This window comes from Nomascus leucogenys, chromosome 21, assembly GCF_006542625.1.
Source record: "Nomascus leucogenys isolate Asia chromosome 21, Asia_NLE_v1, whole genome shotgun sequence".
NCBI classification, from domain to species: domain Eukaryota; kingdom Metazoa; phylum Chordata; class Mammalia; order Primates; family Hylobatidae; genus Nomascus; species Nomascus leucogenys.
Window position 1 is genome coordinate 6,619,721 of NC_044401.1, and position 19,944 is coordinate 6,639,664.

General features: G+C 34.2%; 1 protein-coding gene across 5 annotated transcripts in view; it reads left to right on the forward strand.

Moving 5' to 3' along the window:
• Positions 1-19,944, forward strand: part of ZBTB20 (zinc finger and BTB domain containing 20) — an 807,544-nt gene that overhangs the window by 338,112 nt on the left and 449,488 nt on the right. For all 5 annotated transcript variants that reach the window (XM_030802021.1, XM_030802016.1, XM_030802015.1 and 2 more), the window contains exon 4: positions 10,942-11,015. The gene's annotated coding sequence lies outside the window, so the exon portion shown is untranslated. The remainder of the gene's footprint in view (positions 1-10,941; positions 11,016-19,944) is intronic.

Genomic DNA, 19,944 nt, shown 5'->3' on the forward strand with positions numbered 1-19,944 from the left:
ATCAAGTTGGGACAGGGTTGATATCCTTTTATAGAAATTGCAAAGCCTAATAAAAACAATCACTGGAGAGGTTTGCTGGAAAAATACCATTCCACAGGAACAGAAATCTGTTTAAATATTTATTTTGAATCCACTCTAATGTATACACAATAGGAGTTTGAGACTTCCAGTTTCTTTTTCATTGTAGCCTAGATATTGCCCTATTGATAACCTTATACAACAAGGTGATGGAGTTTCATCACATTCTCCATCATCAGACTTATATCTTTAAGCAATGTATGTGATGTTTCAGGGTTTTGTTTCATGGATTAGATTTCTTGTTTTCCAGACAGAAACAGTAATCTTTACTATTACGGGTTCCTAGATTAAAGGTTATGACACTTTAATGAGATGAAGTTTGGTGAATACTTTGATTTCCTCAACATTTTGTAAAAGTGAAGTATTATGTTGATCCAAAAATATCAGTAAGATATTCACAATTAATGCTTTATACATTCTGAATTTCTCCTAAACAAAGTTTGCTGATTTTTTCATCTATTTAAGTCTCTGAAGGAAAATGAAAGTTTAGATAATTCCTAGAAGCAGATACTATATGTTTATCTCTTTTCATGTGATAGGAGTTATTTTGTAAATCTGTTCATAATTTAAATGCTCTAGGGAAGTGTATTCTCAAGAGAACTTTACTGTGGATCATCATGTAAAGGAAAAATTGTTTTATAGTAAATATTATTCTCTATATCTATATGGGAACTTTCTGATTTACAAGTTATTTGAGTTCCAAAAGGAGCTTATTCCCATTGTGTTTTCCCAAGGAAGCATAACCCGAGTGAGCACAGGAATCTGTGAGAAAATAAGCTGGCAAATACTAACCTGATCTAAGTAAGTATTTGGACCTACTTAGATCTCTGAGCTATTATTGTTTTGTATAAGACTAAGTCTAAATGACATATTCTTTACAATTGCTTAGAATAGGTTTATTCCAACTCAGTCCAGCTCCAAAGTTCATAGCAACTCATTATTAACCAAAGTAATTCTAGTCCTTTTCGCTGAGTGATTTCTCCAAACTCTATAGAGTGAGGCAAAACTATTTATCTCCCATGGGAGAATTTTGGTAACCTTATCCCTATATCCCATACACTTCCCTAGAAATTCTTAATCTCCCCCAAACCTTTAAACTTTCTAGAGATGTAGTAGGAGGGGCAGTTGAAGATTTTCTATACACATGTAACCATTATGAAAATGTTCTTTCAATGGCAGTAAGACTCCCCCCACCCCCACCCCACGTGCATGCATACCTGCAGCTAGGCCCCTGATTGCTGCATTACTAAGGAAAGAATTAGGCAATGGTCATTCGCTGAAGAAATGGCATAAGTTGTTTATGCCCACTATAGATTAAAAGGTCATAAATCATATCACAGAAGCTGGATACTTTTGGGAGTGAAAGAGGCCAAATTAAAAGTTATGTTAGGACAACTAGCACAGTTAGGAGCCCACAGTGTTTTAGCCAGGACTGCTTTCTCCTATTACCCCTCCCCACAGTTCCGTTGGATCAATAGTTCTGCCAGGGCAGGACAAGTCATGAAAACCCACCACTTCACTGCTGAAAGGGGTTGATTTGATAATTTGATGGAGCAGAACATAGAAAAACCTCATGTGTTAGGTGTGGTCAAAACAGTGACAATCTCAGGGGCAAACAAGCAGAGAGAATAAACATCATATGTAGCCTGAAGTTACAATTCAGAGTAGAAAATAACTGGCAGATTGGCCAGAAATTTAGCAGGGAGAATTGGAAAAGGATACTATCATAGTGAACATTGGTAAGCTACCACATATTCCTAGAGGTCTAAAAGGCTACACACATACTCTGGGGAAGACCAGAGAAGGACCAAGATGTCCACTTATCCTTAGCTGAACCTAAGGCTTTGGGCACACAGAGAGAAGATAAGAGAGAACAAATGGAAAGTAAAAATCAAAAAAAGACTTGTAAACTGCCTGAACTTTGAGTGCATTCTCCAACCCACACACACATATATATCAATTAGAGGTGTTAGCATAGTGGCCCTAGGTGTTTAAGTACAACCTGTGACTGATCCTTGGCTGACCACTAAACTGTGTTAATGCAGGGGAAAGTCCTAGCTTAAAAATGAAAATGGAAATTACACAAACCAAGCAGAAACATCAGCAGCGGCACAGCGTGGGGAAGAGAGGCTGCACAGAGTTATGTTAGGCAAGTCCTAAATAAACAAACACAGCAATAACAGCAAGAACCCTCAACAGGGAAAAGTCAGAAGCCAGAGTTGCTGTAATATACTATATAAAATGTCAATTTTCAATAAAAAAATGAGACATGTAATAAACAGGAGTGTGACTCACACCCAATTTAAAAAGTGGTTAAAAGAAAGTGTCTGAAGAAAAAAAAAGAAATTATATTTGGGTTGAAGTGGAGATAGCAGATGTTAAACTTAGCAAACAAAGAGTTGAAAGTGCTATTATAAATATGTTCAAAATAATAGGAAATCATGTTAAATAATTAAAGTATTACGATAATTACTCTTTAAATAGAGAGTATCAATATAAAGATAAGTGTTATTTTAAAAGGAACAAAAACTCTGGAGTTAAAAAATATTATAATGGAAATAAAAAATTGCAAGAGAGTCTCAACAGAATATTTGAGATGGCAGAATAAAGAAACAATGAGTTTGAAGATCAATTAATAGAAATGGTCTGATTTGAAGAGAAAAAAACAATGAAAAAATGAGCAGAGCTTCAGAGACCTGTGAGAGACCATCAAGCATACTAACGTGTAATGGTAAAGAAGTGGAGGAAAGAAAGAAAGGGCTCAAAAATATTTGAAGAAATAATAGCCAAAAACTTCCAAAATGTGATGAATAACATTAATCTACACATTTGAGAAGCACAAAAACTCCATGTTGGATAAACACAAAAAGAATCTGTACATAAATATACACATTATAGTCAAACTTTTGAACGAAGAAGAGAAAATTTTGACAGTAACAAGAAAAAAAAAAGACTATTAGATACAGGAAAACAACACTACGATTAACAGCTTACTTCTCATTAGAAACAAAGCCAGGAGGCAGAGGGATGACATATTCAGTGTGCTGAAGGAAAAAAAAAGGGAAAATGTCATTTAGGAATTTTATATTTGGCAAAATTGTTCTTCAAAAATAAATATAAAATAAAGATATCCCAAATAAACAAAGACTGAGACAATTTGTTGCTAGTAGACCTGCCTTACAAGAAATACTGAAGGAAATCCTTTAAGTGGAAATGAAATGATAAAAATGTATCTAAAGTTCACCTAAACAAAAGGACCTCATCATGTCATTATGTAGGTAAGTATAGACATAATATAAACATAAAACTAAATTCTGTTTAAACAGAAGGAAGGATATAACAAAGATAAGAACAGAAATCAATGAAATAGATAATGAAAATAATAGAGAAAATTAATGAAACCAAAACTTAGTTTTTTGAAAAGATCAACCAAAACTTACTTTTTCTTTTGGTAGACTGATCAAGGAAAAAGGAGAGAAGATGACAGATTACCAAAATGAGGAATCAGAGAGAAGTTATCACCATCAACCCCACAGAAATGAAAAGGATTATGAGATATAGTTATAGTTCATACTATATTAAAAACAAATAGTATAACCTCATAATCATTCTCATTTCTATGCGGTTGGTGGTGATACCTTCTCTCTCATTCCTGATCTCATACTATACTATGAACAAATATTATAACCTCATAATCCTTTTCATTGCTTGATAGTCAGAAATACAACCTGTGACTGATCATTGGTTGACCTCAATTGTCACTGCTTGACAATTAGACAATTGTTAGCAACTGGACAATTGTTAGCAATTAGCTGGATAAAATGGACTATCTTAGAAATGCACAAATTACCAAAACTGACTCAAGAGGAAATAGAAAATATGAACAGACTCGTAATAGTAAAGAGATACAATTTATACGATTTATAGTTAGGAGAAAATCCTAGGTGTTGATGGCTCCACTGGTGAATTGTATCCAATACCAATACTTCACAAACTTTTCTAGAAATAGAGCAAGAAAGGTCATTTTTCAGTTATTTCTACAATATTACACTGAGAGCAAAGCCAGACAAAGACATCACAATGAAAGAAAACTGCAGACCAGATTCCTTCATGAATATAGACACCAAAACTCAACAAAATATTCACAAACCAAATGTGGCAAAGTAAAAAAGCATTATACAGTCTGACCACCGAGGATTTATCCCAGGAATGCGAGTTTCACTTAACATCCAATAATTAATTAATGCAATATACCATATTAATAGAATAAAAGAAAAAACACATGACCATTTCAATAGATGTACAGAAACATTTCAGAAAATCCAATATCCATTTGTGGTATAATCTTTCAACAAAAGGAATAGAAGAGAACTTCTGTAACCTGACAAAGGGCATCTATGAAGAACTTATAATGTGTGTAATGATGAAAAGCTGACCGATACACTCCTAGGATTGGAAAAGAGGCAAGTTGTCAGTTCTTATGTCTTCTATTCAACATTATACAGGAGATTCAATCCAGTCCAGAACGATAAATATGAGAAAGAAAGAGAGAAAAATTAGAGGAAAAAAAAAAAGAAGCAGCAGCAGCAGGGGATGGGGAGGGGAAAGGAAAGAGAAGGGTAGACAGACCAGCAGAAAGAAACAATGGCATACAGATTGGAAAGTAAAAAGTAAAACTATTTATTTGCTGACAATATAATCTTGTACATAGAAAATTCTAAGCAATGTACATACACCTCCCGCACCACACACACATGAACTAATAAAGGAATTCAACAAGTTAACTGGATATAAGAAGAGATATTGTACAGAAATCAATTATATTTCTGCATACTAGCAACAAACAATGAAATTAAGAGAACAGTTCAATTCACAATCCTGTCAAAAAGAATAAAGGTGTTTTTACAGAAATTGACAAGCTAATCCTAAAATTTACATGAATATGCAAAAGATCCAAAATAGTGAAAATACTTTTGAAAAAGGAAAACAAAATTAGATAATGTACAATTTCTGGTTTTAAAACTTACTTTATAGCATATGATATTGGCATACAGATCAATGGAATGGAATTGAAAGTTCAGAAAATTTATCATATTTTTGATCAATTAAATTTGACAAAGGTGCCAAGGCAATTTGTCAGGGAAGGGATAGTCTTTTCAATAAGTAGTGCTCTATAATTGATGCTAGGATTATCTGCATATAAATGAATATTCATCAACCTAGGACTGTAAAAAACATATTTTAGATTCTTATTTCATATCGTGCATAAAAATTTAATCATGGGCCTAAATGTAAGAGCTAAAATTGTAAAATTTCTAGAAGAAAACAGGAGAAAATCTTCATGACTTTGGGTTAGAAAAAGTTCTTAGCTATCACACCAAAAGCTTGATTCAACAAAATACTTGGTAATTAGGATGTCAACAAAATTTAAAACTTTTGCACTTCAAAAGACCCATTAAGGAAATGAAATGACAAACCAAAGACAGGGGAAAATTTTTGCAAGATTGTGATTTGCAAATCATAATCTGATAAGAATTTTTATGCATAATATATAAAGAATTCTTCAATAATAAAAAGACAAGCAACCCAACTAAAAACTGGGCAAAATATTTGACAATTCACCAAAGTGATTCACCAAAGAAGATGAAGTCATGCCTAATAAGCACTTGAAAACATGGTCAACATTATTATTTCCAGGGAAAAGTAAATTAAAACCATAAGATACTACTTCACACCCACTAGAGTGGCTGTAATAAAGACAGAAAGTAACAAGTGTTGGAAGATAAAGACAAATTAGAAGCCTCCTATATTACCAGGGGAGATGTAAGAGTATAGTCACTTTGGAAACTGGTTTGAAAGTTTCTTAAAAGTTAAAATAAACTTACCCTTATAATCCAGCAATACCACTTTAAGGTATCTAAGAGGAAAAAAAAAATATGTCCACACAGAGACGTATTTTATGTGAACGTTCGTGGCAGCATTATTCATAACAGTAAAAAACTGGAAACAATTCAGATGTCCATTGGCTGATGAATGGATAAATAAACTGTGGCGTTGTATTCATACAGTGGAATAGTATTCATCAGTAAAAGGGAATAGACTACTGCTACATGCCACAACATAAATGAATCTTAAAAATGTATTATGATAAGTGAAAAAGCTACATGAAAGAGATCACATATTATTTGATTGCATTAATAAAAATATCCAAAAAGGGCAAATTTATAGAGACAGAAAATATTTGTTGTCTAGGTCTAGGGATTGACTGCCTAAGGGTATGAAGGATCTTTGTAGGGTGACAAAAATATTCTAAAAATGAATCGATGGTGATGGTTACACAACTCTAAATTTACTTAATGTCATTGAGTTGTACACATAACAAGAGTGGATTGTATGTTATATAAGTTATATCTCAATAAACTGTTAACAAATGAAATTATGCTTATTAAAACTAAGAGAAGTATAGAGAAACCTGGCAGACATTCTCTTAAGCAAGCGACCAAGGTTAACATACCCAGCGATATCATGTACCTTTTATGTTATGTTATAAGAAGGGCACATAACCTCTTTTGTATTCTTCTCTAAAACCTCTAATCCTAATCTAGTTATGGGATTGGACAAATCAAAGTTGTAAAAGGTTTCACAAAATATCTGACCACTAGTCTTCACAATTATCAGTCATGAAAAACATGGAATGACTAAGAAGTTGTCTCAGATCAGAAGAGACTGAGGAGACATGGCAATTAAAATGCAGTATGGTATCCTGGATTGGATTTTTGGAACAGAAAAAACATATTAATGGAAAAATTGATGACATCTGAATAAAGTCTGTAGTTTAGTTAATAGTATTGTATCAATATTAATTTCTTAATTTTGTCAAATTTACCATGGTTATGTAAGATATTATCATTAGGAAAAACTAGTGAAGGAAATATGGGAACTCTCTGTACTATCATTGCAACTTTTCCATAATTCTAAAATTGTTCCAAAATACAAAGTTAAAGTTTTAAAAAGCAAATGGAGACTTTATAGGTTAAAGGATAATTATCATTCGAATATAATGTGTAGATCTTATTTGGATCCTGATTCAAACTAACCAGCTATAAAAAGAAAAGACAATTTAAAAGTCAATCATTTAACATGGATAGGATATTTAATGACATTAAAGAATTACTATTATTTTTGATGTGGAATGATATTAGTTATGATTGTCATCTTTCAGTAACATGTAGTAAAGTATTCATGCATAAAATAATAAGCTGTCTGGGACTGTCTTTCAGATGATCTGGTGGAATAAAACGTAGGTGAGAGTATAATTGGAAAAACAATTGACTATGGGTGATGGGTACTAGAGAGTTCATTTTGCTATGTTCTATCCTCTCGCATATATTTGAAATTTTTTATAATAAAAAGTTTTTAAATAGTGAAAAGAAAAAAATACTAAAATAAAGTATTATAATTAGCCTTCTATGCTGACCATAAACAGGGCTGTCTCTTAAAAATCAAATCTGCACAATGTCTGAATAAATAAATTATAGAGAGATGAGTGAACTCTCAAAAGCAATATGAGCAAGATACAATCAGTACTGAATAGTTGGAAGAGCAATAAGAGAAGTGCCTGAATTAACATAGACCTCCTAAGCTGGAATGCTTTGTTGTTCTTTCCTTGAAGTTCTGTGACCTGGTGATATCTAAAACTCCTTCTGTGTGAGGATTTTAAAAAGTAGAATGTGGTCAGAAGCAGCCCTTTGTTCGTAGTCAATGGTAAGTCTATAGTTCTCACCCCCCTTCAGGTTTTTTTTTTTTTTTTTTTTTTTTTATTGACTAGAGGCTTTGTTTGTGGCCTTGTGACTTACAAGATAGGTTACTGTAATATAATGCATTTGCTACTTCTCTGGAAAGCCATTCAAAATCTTTAAGTAGTGCAGAATGTACAACTCTTTTGCTAAAGGGTCTCTGCCAGAGAACCATTCTTCCGGATTTTGTAATTTGCATTGACTACTGAGCTGTTGCTCAGTGCGTCATTGGATGTTGACTGTAATCTATAAAGCCTTACATAGTTTTGTTCTAATTAAAGAAGTCTGACACTGGTTGTCAATTTTAATAATGATTGAGATTGATCTGTATGACAAAATTTTAACAGATTTTGGAACCTGAAATGTGAGAAGCAAGTTTTCTTATTGATGACACATACTCTGTAAATCTATTTTAAAGGTGGGTTCAGTGTACAGTAGTGAATTTGAATTAAAAAAAAAACCAGAAAATTGAAAATAGACAAAAGTGCCAAAAATAAGGTATTTGTCCTGACTTTCTGTTCCTTCATCTCACCTGACATTCCCTGAGAATATTTTACATCCTTGATGACAAGTCTTTTAAGCAATTCTACCTGATAACCCCACTATATAGTGACAGAGTTACTGATTTGTTCCATGAGGAGATAAGAAGAGGAGCACTATTCATATCAAAGACAACTGGTCCCACTTCCAGGTCCATCTTTGGGCCAAGATATGTAGTCGCCAACAGTGAGTTGGCGACTATATTTTTTGAGTCCTGGCGCAAAGTAAGATCCATCTGTTTTGCCCAGCCGTTTGCCTGAGTGCCACAAAATGGTCCTGTTATTAGTCTTATTTGTGGTCTTATTTGAGGTTAGGTATAATGTAAATAAATTTCAGTTCTCCTCGTGATGCGTACAGCATGGGAATTAAGATGGGTGGTGTTGGTAGTTGTAAGTGATGTTGAGTCTCTATTTTTTCAATTGCTCTGTTTTCTTTGGATTGGGAAACAAACATTTAAGAATGAGTTTGTCATCTGGAAGGATTGTTGTGACCAAGTTTCCCTCAACAGGATACAAGATGTTATTTTTGAGCCTCATTACCCTCACCAAGAGAAAAAAAAAAAGAAGAAAAAAGGAATAAGAAAGAAAGTGAAAGTAGAGAAGAAACAAGCAGAAATAGAAGAAAAAGATCAAAGAGGAGAAGGAGAAATGGCATTGGGTGGGAAATGAAAATTGGTACACTGACCATCTATTCATATCATTGATTTAATTATTTTGAGCTGATAGTTCAATTCATTCAACATCTGGCAAATTGAGGAAAAGGAAACCTGACTGATTGAATTGAATTACTAGTTGTTAGTTAAATGTTTATATGTAAATATTCAGCCTAGTTTTTATCACCTTTTCATGTCTAAACTAGAGAATGAATTCGTTTCACTAACCATATTTTGTTGGTGAGTAGAACAATGCCAGTTGGTGATTCAGATTTATCCAGAGGTAGGCAGTTTTTACATTTCTGAATCATTTTTCAGAGATTATTGTTGTTCAATATATTTATATTATATCTCATATAATTTCTGAGCACAAGTTATTTTTGTCAGTTTCTTTTATGAATGTTTTGCTGCCTTATAAGGAAATATGTGCACTCCCCTCCTCTCATTCAGTTGTCCCTGGTGACGCCTCCATAATTTCTGCCTTTACTCTGGTTCATTTTTAGCCTAATTCAGGCATGTGAGAGGAGGGGGAAAAGTTTAGTTAGTCAATGTCAGTGATTTTTTAAAAATCTAATCTCATTCATGAGTGAATTTAGTGTGAACCTGAGCATGTTTACACTTAAAATCCATGTACATCAAAAAGACCAATTACCCAAAATATTCCTCTATACATTTCAAGAGAAAAAGACAACAGGAATCACAAGTAAGAACTACATATGCTTTCTAATAATAGTACAATTTCGGGGTGATTTGTGATTATGCTCTCGTATGGGTTGATATTAAAATATTACCTTGCACTAATGTGAAATTGGACATAAACATGACATTTAGTGTTACAAATATATAGAAAATATTCTGCCATGCTATAAAGTGAATGAAAGCAAATTATATTACCTCATTTTATATTTTAAAAACTAAATTTTTCTAAATCCCATTGTATCAGTTTTTCAAAGCTAAAAGTAAGGATGATTTAATTCTTGTGTGTGATGTGATTTTTTTAATTTAAAAATACTATTATCTTATTTATAGATGGTGTTGTTTGAAGAAAGAAAAGATTCAAAAAATAGTATAATATTTTAAGCCTAATATTTATTATATACTTGGAGCTCTTAATGCCTGGACTGTTACTTAATTTAGAATTAAAAATACATATTTTAAAATTAAGCAACATGCTTACAGTTACTTGAACCAGGGAGTTTTGTTCAGACTCTCTTGATCTTCCTATGCTGCTTCAAACAGCAGTGGATGCATGTGACAAGATGTACAATATGATGTGAAATGGGGCACGCTAAACCTGTAATACAGTACATTTCAATGGCCATTTTGTGTTGTTAAATATGTTCATTTAGCCCTTCTTCACCATCTACCTCACCAGCTATTCAGTCACTGGAAAGTAGCAGATCTAGCATTTTTTACAATTCTATCTGAAGTCATAATTTCCCTTTAATATGTGTATTCGGACCCATAGATTTTCTTCTTTATTCCCTGAACTTAATATTTTCTGTAATCTTTAGGCTGTACAAATTATTTAGGAGTTTTTTTTTAATCAGAATATAGCTAAAATTCAGAAACATTGAGTTTCTAGTCGTATCATTATGAAGTCCTTAACGTGGAGGCATATTTTGTTTTTCAGAATTGCTTTTTTTTTCTCCTCTTTAGATCCTTTTCTTTTCATTAAAAAACTACTCTGGGAAGAGGGTTTTTTTCGTTTTCTTTTTCCTTAACAGAAAAAAAAAAAGAAAAAGAAAAAAAGAAAAGCCACGCTTGACTGATAATGCATTGCTTTGGATGGTGAAACATTATGAAAGTTTAATTTTTAATTAAATCTGAAATACCAATTATAACTGAAAGAGATTTTAACCTGTTTCTTTTCAGACTGCCTGAAGTTACATTTAGAGACTGAAATCACTGCACCTTAAAAACAAAAGATTGAGCTGCACTGTATTCCTGTAAGTCAAAGCTTCCTGTACCTTCTTCTATGTTTCTGTGACCAACCCAAAAAAGGGCAAAAACATTGGTAACGTAGTAACCAGACATGAGTAAAAATTTGAATGTCCCTGAAGAAATATATGTTTGAATGATTTTCTTCTTAAAAAAAAAAAAAAAAGTTGTTGGTCTCAATATTCAGTGTGTCTTTTTTATCCAACCTAAATTGTGAATCCTTTCTTTTGGCTGGTTTGAATTTCATTAGGGAGGGTGTCACCCACTGTGCATGAGCACAGTGACACACACTCTGTCTGGAAAGATCCTTGCTTTTTTATTTTATTTTATTTTATTTATTTTATTTTATTTTATTTTTACCAGTCTCACTGAAGGTAAAAGATTTCTTATGGAATCAAAGTAGATTTCATTTTCCTTTGTGATGTCATTAGAAATTTTTAGCCTTTGTGTCAATGGAAATGGAGAGAAAGAAAGTTCATGATGACATCACAAGATTCTGTTGCCTTGAGGACTTTGGGCAAAACTAAGTAAAATGCATAATTCCCTTGTGTGCGTGTGTTCCCCATTCTGCTACGAAGCAGTCAAAATAGCACATCTTATGTCTTCCCGTGAGCTACAAGGCTGTCTCTCAGAGCCCCATTGTTCCATAAATGCATGTCAGAGTCTACCACAGTCTGGTCTACCCTTATTTAGCTGCTGTTTTGTCAATGTACTTGGAAGAACAATTAACATTTGGGATTTCAACGTCTGAATAACAGGCAGTGAATAGAACCCAAGCATATAAAAGATTCAGACGCCCAGGGTAAGAAAACAGAAGCTTATAGTTGGTGAAGAAAAAAAGAAAAGCATTTTTAATGCTGCACTCAAAGGTTGTGAAATACTACAAGGAAAGTCAATCTGTTTTTATTTTTAATTTTAGATCAAAATGTACATTTTGGTAATAAAATCCAGAAGCTTATGATGTCTTCCTCAGTTTTACAGTTTAATGTATTGCAAGTTCTTTCGCTAAGAGTCTTAAAACACTTACCCTTCCATTGTTGGAATGCCAGATGTGGAGTCTACTGTATTGTGGATTTTAGAGTGTCACAGCCCCCAATCAACAGAGTACGCTAAAGGTGATTCAGACGATTGCTTCCATTTTCACTGTAGTTCACTGCACTCTTTATTGACTGTAGTTCTTGTGTGTTGACAGTAGACAGTTCTGGAGTTGCTTATATGTCTCTGCCTATGGTCTGAATTCTTGCTAAGTTTATTTTTGTTAAGAGATGATGCATGGACAGAGCAAGGTCACCTTACTGTCATTGCATCTGGTGAAATGAAGGAGACTTTGGCAGTTTGTGTATATTGCCCACTGAGCATGGTGCCTGGCTGGTATGAGTGAATAAATGATGGTTATTGTTATTGTTGTCATAACTACAACAGTTCAAACCCACAGACAGTAAGGTCTCTAAGAGCAGGGGCTCTTTCTTACTCATTTTTGTAATTTCTAACCCTTGGCACAATAATAGGTAATCATGAAATAGCTGTTATTAGTTTAATTTGAAAACTTTTTAAAAGTCAGAAATCCAGCGTTCATTCTGTCAGAGAATATTTGTTGTAAACACAGGTTGAATACAGTTTTTGACAGTCAGGAAGAAGATGATAAAGGAATTTGCCAAACACAGTCCTTCTGCTTATCATATCATACGAGGTATCTGTCTCCCAGCCCCTTACCTCATTGACTTTACACTTCTTTTTCCTGACCAAAGTGAGAATTGCCCATTCATGCCATGTCCTTTCACCTGTGAAATGGTCTTCAGCAGTTTTCCACTTAAGTTATGTGTTTTATATCCCACACACTAGAATCAACTCCACAAGTAAATATGCCCAATTCCAGGGTAGATGATGCTCTGATACCTCAGTTTGTCTTATTGCCATATGATAGATTTTGTTTCAGGGAAATGAGACAAGTGGTACAATAAGTATTGGGTCAAGAGGCCAGGGATTTGGGAAGGAACCATTAGCAGAATGTACTTTTAGTGCATAAAAAGCTAGGACCAGCTTTTCAACACTAATATGACCACAATATTCTTTAGAACTCAGAACCATTTGACACCTTCTAAGTTCAGTTTCCTTTTTTTTCTTTTCTGCATACATTTCTCTGCCCCTCTTCCCCACCATCACTTTTTAAAATTTATTTCCAAAAGGGATTCTTTCATTTTTATTAAATGAGCTTCTGGTGATGCAAATTAAGGCTCTCATAAAACTTGACCTCTGAGGCAATACTAAAATGATGAAATTTAGGCTTAGTGAATTGTACTGTTATCATGTTCAATAACATTTAAGGACATAAAAGAATTTTATAAAAACATTTTATATATTTTAAGATTAAAAAGTTTAGGCAAATGTTAAGGGCAGAGCATCGCCAAACATTATAGTGGGAAAGGATGTAAGAAACAAAGTCTAGTGACTTCATTTTTAAATAAGTAAATCGAGGCACAGGGTAGGGCACAAAGATTACACAAACCATATTGACCACCATCACAGATCATCCTTAGAGACCTAGACGTGATAGTCTATCTGAATTTACAATCTGAGGCTTCAATCTTTCCTGTACAATCAGGGTCTAAGCAGTGTTTCCTGAGGGGCAAGTTGCCTTGGGCTCATTTTTTGAGACTTGTTGAACTGTAGTCCCCTTCATCAGAATCTCAAATTCATATATAAAGGAGCATCCTGAAAACATTGGTTGTTATCAAAAGAGGTTTTTTTGGTGTGTTTTTTTTTGTTTGTTTGTTTTGTTTGTTTTTTAATTTTGTTCCTGGTATCATGCCTTTGGTTGAGCAACGAGTCCTGTAGAGGCAAATTTATTTGGTTGACTTAATATTCTTTATGATGATTTACAAAGTGGACATAAGACCATTAGAACTTCAGTAGTTTAATTGGGCTTACAGGCATGATGAAACCAGTAATCTGAACAGAACCATTGTGATGTGGAATTCAAACTTCCCAAGGGTGTGCACCACGCATGGTGTCAGAATGTCACTGTTGCCAGGTGTCATTTCCATCAGAGAAAAGTTTTCCAGAGTCAGAAAAAAAAAAGAAATAAGCTTTAATATTTTAAAATCAATTACTTGCTCTGATCATTTGTTTCACATTGCTTTCGTTGGATTCTGTCATTTACCAATCCAAAGAGGCTATGGTAAAAACCTTTCTGTTATTTTACCCAGAGCTAAATTCTGGACATTTTCTAGTTTCCTCCTTTATTTTAACCCATCCAGGCCTTCCCTCTCTCCACCATGTACTGAAAGTTAGTGGCCTAAGTCTTTGTGCCTCAAAGACAAAGAGACAATAGTTCTGCCCTTTAAAAATTCCATGGAAGCTTTGGCATATAGAGAAGGAGGAATCGAGACATGGCGATACCAGAGCATGGTCCTAGATGTAGATGTTCAACAAAGTTCTCTCTTCAAACCTCTTCTCCATTTTCTTTATAATAATGAATTAATGTTCTGTGCCTCCTATGAACAAAATATTTTATCAAGATACACAGATAAATAACATATTTTCTGTTATTAAGAAATTCATAATTTATCTGGGAAAAACACATCTTTCTTATAGACAAAAAATGTTATGGAATAGCAGAGGAAGTAAATGGTTATCATTTTTTTCTGGGCCATGAAGGAATAATGTGATACTAGCAAGAAGCCTATGAAGAGGGAGTAATAAATGAAAGTCAGGAGGACATTGAATAGTATTGGTGTCATTTCAACATAGAATGCTTGTTGGGGCCAGTGACTAGAGGAGGAATTGGATGAGAACCATAATATATGGGAGGATCAGTCTTCCAAAGTGTGGGTTGCAACGCATTAATAGGTCATGAAAGTTTAAAAGATCACATGTACTAGAATCACAGGAAAATTAACATTTTTTAAAGCACATCACATATTTTTAAGATACTAGATAGCAAAATAAGTGTATTTCTTGTGAGAATTATGCACCAAAATATAAAAGCAGCTTAAACATGATAGAGCTTTTAACTATTTAACTCATGTAATCCTAATTAAGGGATAAAATTATTTTCTTCCTTATATATGAGAAAATGATGGAGTTAAGCAATTTGCCCCAGGTTATACAACAGGTAAATAGTAGACACAGGATGTGATCATATCTGTCATACTCCACGTTCATACTCTTCTCATGACTTGACACAGCTTTTCAGAGTTACATGACTTCAATTATTTCACTATGGATAACTCAGAAATTTGTATCTCCAGTCCTGATATGTCTTCAAAACTTTAGTCCTATATTTCCAACATCCTTATTGAAATCTTCAACTAGAAATCACACTAGTTTCTCTGAGTCAGTATATCAAAACTAAATTTATTCTTCTACTTGAAAACCATCCCACTTTTGACTATCCTAGCTTTTCTAACTCCAATTCTCTAGGACATCTTTACTCAAAATATATCATTCTTTCCTCCTCTTCCTCCTAGATGTCCAGTAAGTGGTCAAGTCTCATTTATTCTCTTTCTTTGATATCTGTTCCAGTCAGGATTTTATCTTCTCTTGCTTACAAAAATCTCCTAATTGGAAGAGATGGAGCAGGGAGATCAGTTTATCCTAAACACTGCTGCCCCATTAACTTTCCCAATATAGGAGCACTAAGATTATGTCGCCTTTGTTCAGATAAAACTTTCAATAATTCTGTGTATAACAATCCCTAATCAATATACATGACATCCTAAAATCTAACTCTAATCCCATTTCTTAGTTAATTGTCACCTACCCGGTTGTATGTACTGTAGACTCAGGCCAAGTTCTCTTACTCACCTTTATTCATATTGTTCCAGCATCTGGAATATCCATCATTCAATTTTTTCATATGCAAATCCAACCCATCCTACCAAATTCATTTCCAATGTTATTAATTTCATGAATCCTTCTTTCCTTGACCTGGACAGAAACAATCCACTCTCCCCTAACTACCAAATTTACTTACCACCTGTAGTGACCCTGCTGACACTTGATTTTGGACTTGTAGCTGCCAAAACTGTGAGATAATAAATATTGGGTATTATTTATAAGCCAACAAGCTTGTGGTAACTTGTCACAACAGCGCTAAGAAACTAATACAATACTCATCTACACTTTTATTGAGACACGAATTACTTTCTGTATTTTATAGCACTTTATGTGTATGCCTTATTCCCTTACTAGAAAACAAAATTTTAAGGGAATAGTCCATATTTAGTTAACATTTCTTAGCCCTACTGAATCTACCACAATAGAATCATTAATTCATTATTTAACTATACTTAATACTAGAAATATAGAAATGTTCCCTTAGATCTTCATCATGAAATTGATAGTCTCCTAAGGAAATTAGACATGAAATAAATGCAAACATAATTACAACATTACAAGCTGTGGTCCACATAAAGAGTTATGTATGCAAGACAACATTGAGTGGGGGAAATCTCTTATACTGTCCTTTGGGTGTTCAGGACAGAATTCTCAGAGAGAGTGTCCTTTGATTTGAGCATTGAGGGACAGAAAATAATATCAGCCAGGTGAAGAATTTGGGGTAGGGAAGGGAGTATGGGAGGGGAGAAAGCTCCAGATAGAAACTGCATATAGAAAATCCTGTATTCAAATGCAAAGCTTTGAATACAGACTTTCTGTATTCAAAGAACTAAAAGGACTTCAGAGTGGCCAGAGCAAAGTGAGCAAAGCAGAATGGCTGGAGGTGTGGTCAGAGAAATGCCAGAGTGAGGAATTTGAATTTTATTCTGAATGCAGTGGGAAAGCACATAGTAAATACACACAAAAATACCAATTGAAGGATAGCTCAAGAATAGGACAAGATCAAAATTAATTCAAAGGTAAATAATATACACATGCTAATAAAATCCATACATTTATTTTAAATCCTTCCTGAAGGTTTACCTCTGAGTTTGAGGAGAGCTTGGACTTCTGAAATTGAGGTCTTATAATTCAAAACAGATTTCTCACTTGCATAAACAGAGTAGATCTCTGACAACCTTCTAAGATAAGGTCAAGTTAATTTTATTTTCTTTCTAGTTAATAATTATTAAAATTCTGTTGTTGGTTAACGGATTTCTTATTTTTGTTTATTTTTAAGTGGATGTCGTGTAATGTAGAGATGCATACCAAAAATGTGTTTTGTTCCTAGAATGTATTTTTTATCTGTTAAACCTTAATCTCATTTTTAATTTTGGTGTATTTTATCATGTGCAATGACCAGGCACCTGGAGGCATAGAAAACCTTGAAAATAAATCATCATTATTCTCATTATTACTACCTACAACATTACTGGATTTCTGGATTGAAGAACAATCCAGGCTTTTTTTAAGTATGATGCATTAACAACCTGGTATGCCACTAAGCCAGAATAGAGGTATTGGTTTGTTTGCAAAGCGATGGAAATTATCCCCTTTTGCAATTAAAGAAGAAACAGAGTAGAGGGAATGTGGAAATTAAACCGTAGAGAAGTAGCTTAAGCTCTAAAGATATGAGGATTTATCTGCTATAGCTCAGTAAAAAGACCCTGGAACCAGAAAATATTATAGTGACAAGGAATCTTAGGAATTATTTATTCTAACCTCTTCATTTTGGAGACGAACAAAATTCAGGCCTAGAATTCCCATCCAAGTCATAGTTAAATAGTTAATGGCAGGGCTGGTACTGTAATCCCAATACTCAGGAGCTAAATTACCACAGCCAAACAAGCTAATATGTGATCAAAGCCCCTATCATAACCCTTTCAAGGTCTTGGGTAGAAAAAGAAATATTAAGTGCAGGAGATGAGTCTACGTACAAACCTTAATTAATAAAAAATCTGAACAATATATATTAGAATCCATTTACCTAATATACCAGACACTGTATAAAGAGTTGTCTGTAATCCTTGCTACCACACTCAGCAACTACCCAGCAAAGTAGGAACCATTCCCATTTTATAATGAAAAAACTGAGCCCCAGAACAATTAAGTAGCATCTAAAATTGCAAAGCCAGTAAGTGAGGTTTGTGTTACCATTAGACTTAACTGATTCAAACTCTGTGCTATCTCCCGCTTGGTGTTTTTAAATCTGTTGCATTTAGTTATGGCCTGAGCTAGTGTGGTCACAGAGGTCATTAGTTCTCTAATAGCCCAAATGTCTAAAAGACTGAAAAAATTTAGGAGGGTAAGAAAAATAGTTACATTTAGCAGATGCCCTCTCCATAAAACTCTTCACATTTAATTCTCACAGCATTGACTGTAGATTGATGTCATAATCCATAGTTCACAGTATCAGAAACTGAGGCTCAGTGAGATTACATTGCTCTATACATTTTAGTGGAAAAAAGCCTGAGCCTGCATTCATACTCTGATCTATCTGACTATAAGTGTTCTTCCTATTTGTCTACCCACATCCAAGTCTGTTCTTCTCTTGGATGCTAGTTAGTTTTCTATGGTTTACACACCTCATCTGGCAAAGTAGAATTGTAATACCTGCTGTCATAGACTTCCCAAAAAGGGAGAGTGCCTTGAGAGGTTGGCTTTATATCATAATGGCTGGAAATAAATATAATGTCCTCTATATGTTTCCTCCTTTGAAAAATGGGGATCTGGGAAGATTGGTAAAGTCTTTAGCATTAGACTTTCATTTCTGCATCATCTTGATTTACTGTGTGTCTGTGCCCAGCACCCCATCATATCACATATAATAGTTCCAATAACCTAAATCTACTGAAAAAAACCTTTGAAAAATGAATGAGAAGTAAAAAACTGTAATTATTAGACCAATAAGAAGGAATAATTCCAATGTTTAATAATTGGGGGTTGGTTTACATTTTTCTTCTTAAGATTAACTTAATTAAAGCCTTATAATGTGATCAGAGGTAAAGGCCTATGAAGGTACTCAGCCTGATTGCTGCTATCAAAATGCAAAACTTTGGGGCCAGGCACAGTGGCTCATGCCTGTAATCGTGTCACTTTGGGAGGCCGAGGCGTAAGGAACACTTGAAGTTAGGAATTCGAGACCAGCCTGACCAACATGGTGAAACTCTCTCTCTACTAAAAAATACAAAAAAAAATTAGCCGGGGTTGGTGGCGGGTTCCTGAAATCCCAGCTACTTGGGAGGCTGAGGCAGGAGAATCACTTAAACTCAGGAGGCAGAGGTTGCAGTGAGCCGAGATCGCACCATTGCACACCAGCCTGGGCAACAAAGCAAGACTCCATCTCAAAAAAAAAAGAAAAGAAAAGAAAAAGAAAAAGAAAAACTTTGAAAATTCAAACGTACTTATGAATTGCTAGCACTGTTTTCTAAAGACCAGTGAGGACTACATTTGAAGTGAATCCCTTGGTAAAACCAGGACACAGAGATGGATGGGGTTGAAACATTGCTGATGATGGGTGCCACTGCAGACATAACCCTGAATTACCTTCCATGTGTGCCAACTTTAGGAGCACTACATGTAAACACCCCCATTTCTGAAGAGGTCATTTTCTATTACTGACACACTTGAACAAGTATTCTAAAGCCAACTCTCACTGTAGAATAATTATCTGAGTCTGGGAATGGGACGTGGGGCATCAGTATACATAACAATTTTATGGTAATTAGAAGCAATGCTACCTGGTAGGGTCCTCCAGTAGTTGTTTCTTCCCCCTACTTCTTGAGCTTTGACTTCTGAGATTATCTCTGTGAAAGGCCTTAGCAGTCCATTAAAATCTTCTAAAGTAAGGCAGTTAAAAAATATCTTTCCTGCTTAGCAGAAGGGACTTTGTTCTTTGGCACCACCTTGCTCTTTGCAGTATGTTGCTAGTAGCCCTAAATCAGAATGTGCATTAATATATCTTTTGAATTGCTTGGTCTCCTCAGGAGAAAAAAAAAAATGTTTTCAACAATCTTATAATATTTTGTTAAAAATCCAATTCTGGTTCAATGTTTTGTT